This window comes from Diceros bicornis, chromosome 21, assembly GCF_020826845.1.
Source record: "Diceros bicornis minor isolate mBicDic1 chromosome 21, mDicBic1.mat.cur, whole genome shotgun sequence".
Lineage (NCBI taxonomy): Eukaryota > Metazoa > Chordata > Mammalia > Perissodactyla > Rhinocerotidae > Diceros > Diceros bicornis.
The window spans coordinates 42,194,910-42,197,628 of NC_080760.1; the positions used below are offsets into that span (position 1 = coordinate 42,194,910).

The 2,719-nt window shown below is 41.4% G+C and overlaps 1 pseudogene; it reads left to right on the forward strand.

The window, feature by feature from the left end:
* Positions 1-2,202: 2,202 nt before the first annotated feature.
* Positions 2,203-2,439, forward strand: LOC131419420 (putative small nuclear ribonucleoprotein G-like protein 15; annotated as a pseudogene).
* The last annotated feature ends 280 nt before the right edge of the window (positions 2,440-2,719 follow it).

Genomic DNA, 2,719 nt, shown 5'->3' on the forward strand with positions numbered 1-2,719 from the left:
ATAAGACAAAATACTCAAAGCTGCATCTGAAAATCAAGATATTAACATTACTACTAAAAAAGCTGGATTGGAGGATGAGACACAGATATTTCATGGCAATGGGCTTTGTTCCAGGGCTATTGTAACAACCACACAAAAATCGGTGACTTAAAACAACAGCAATCATTTGTTCTACTTATAAATCTCCAACTTGGCCAGAGCCTAGCAGGGACAACTTGTCTCTGCTCTATCTGGCGTTAGCTGGGGTGACTCAACTAGGGCTGGAGGATCCACTTTCAAGATGGCTCAACCACATGACTGGCAGGTTGGTCCTGGCTATTGACAGAGCTCAGTTGAGGCTGTCAGCTGGGATCCTTGGGACCTCTCCATACGGGCCTCTCCAAGGCTGCTTGAGCTTCCTTACAACCTAGGGCTGGATTCCAAGACTGAGTATTCCAAGAGAATAAGGAAGAAGCGCCTGGCACTTTTATGTCTTGGAAATCACAATGTATCACTTTTGTAATAAGTTTCTTGTCAAAGCAGTCACATACTCTATTGCTCAGATTCAAGAGAGGGAACAGAGACTCCATTTCTTGATGGAGGAGTGGTAAGATTTCAAAGAATATGTGCAATGGGAGATATACTTGGGACCACATTTGGAAAATAAAATCTGGCTTAGGCTTCCTAATACTGAGCCCCAGAATTAGACAGACATACCCATCTGGTCATAGACAATTCTAGCAAATCCACCACAGATGCCTGCCCCTGTAGAACTTAAGGAATAAAGGAACTGACCAGAGAGGAATGGTGTGCTGAGCTGAATCCTATAACTCAATTAGAGTCAACAAAACACAAGGAAAATTTGCTAGGATTTCTGGGACAGAGAAGAATACTCTCTTCTGTGGGATTTGATAGTGGGAGGATATGAGGCTTATGGTAACTTCAGATATTTTGTCAGCATTAGAGGAAATAAAGCCAGCACACCAAGGATCAAAGAAGAAAGAATGGCATCATTCAGCTGAATCAAACTGTACCTGAAGCTGGTTCCAACCTTGGACTTTCATTTTACAGGAGTCAATAAATTCCATTATTCACAAGCCTCTGTGAGTTGGGGTTTCATTAATATGCCACCTAATATATCCAAAGTGTTTTCCTATATACTCTTCATGTCATTAAGAGAATGTCTCATAATGAACACTACAGATGATAATGGTATATAAATTCTGTCTTGGAAATCCTATCTTTCCTATTAGTCCCCTTGTTTCCATGTACTCCAATAATACCTTGTTTAGACCCAAGTAACATTTCCCCCTGACTTCTCCAGTTTCCTCCTTTTTGGTGAGCTTATCCCAGTGTCTCCTACCTCCAACCCATTCCTCATCCCCACCCCTCAGCACCTCCCCTCACCAATAACACATTTTTTCTGACCTGGTCACTCCTGTTCTCCTCTTTCATCAGTTCCCCATTTCCCACTCTGTTAAGTACAAAGTTTCCATTCTTGACTTTTAGGCCTTGCATTGTACCTCCCAGCTTTAACTCCCATGTACTTTATAATCCCTCCAGACTGTATGACTCAGTTGTCTGAATAAAATGTTCCTCTTTTTCCTCATTTCTTTCTGTTGCCATTCCTTCTTTGATAGATTAAAGATGGCCACAAATTCTTTGCTACCTCTTCCATTAAGAAGGTAAATCTGCCTTGAATATAGGCTGACCTTGGTGACTTGATTGACCAATAGAATGCAGCAGAAGTGCATTTCTGGGAAAGAAATTCCTGGGATTTCCGGGTCAAGGTGATAAGGAGCCTTGCAGCTAGTGCCTGAGCTTCTTAGAATGTATGCTCTCGGGGTGCTTGTTCTTAGAACCCTCTCTCTTAAATCCCAGCCACCATGCTGTCAGGAAGCCCAAGCCAGCCTTGTGGCATAGAAACAAGTAGAAATAAATGCCCAGCCAGCCTCCAGCTATTCCAGCCATCCCTGCCAAGACACCAGACATATGAATGAAGCCCTTTTGGACCAGCCAGACCAGCCCATCCACAAGCTGAATACCACTGAGTGACCTCAGTGGTGCTGCTTGGAGCAGAAGTGAGCAGCTGAGCTCTCCTAAATTCCAGATGCACAAAATGGATATCATAAAATGCCTACTTTTTAAGCCACTGAGTTTTGGAGGTAATTTGAACACAGCGCTAGGGCCAAAGTAGGGCCAAGTTCACCAGAGAAACACACCATGAGAAAATCCCACCTCCCTCCTCAATCATTGTTTAAAAAGTTTAGGGACAAGAGCTTTTCACTGAAACTAAATGGTGCTAGACAGGTTTAAGGAATATTTCAAGCATGTGATCCCTTTACATATCATCTTGTGATAGATGAATGTGTAGAGCTGGCAAGGACTGGGCAATAGAAGATTATTGGAATGGTGGTAACATGAGGAAACAGTGTCATCATGTTAGAAGTCCAGAGATAAGTATGAATAATCGTACCCTGAAAACAGAAACAATTTGCCTTCAGATGACCTCACACCTCACATCCTGTTTTAGACAATGTAAGAGAATTGGTATAGCTTATTCTTCATGATAAACATCTTTAAATTACTTTTTATGATAAAGATGATTTCTCTCTCTCAGCTACTCTTAAAAAAGAAAGAGTAAATTAGTATCTGTTATTCTAAGTTTTCCCCTTTAACCAAACTCTGCCTGATGCTTATAATTTGCAATTGATTATGGAGTTTTACACATTAAAATAGA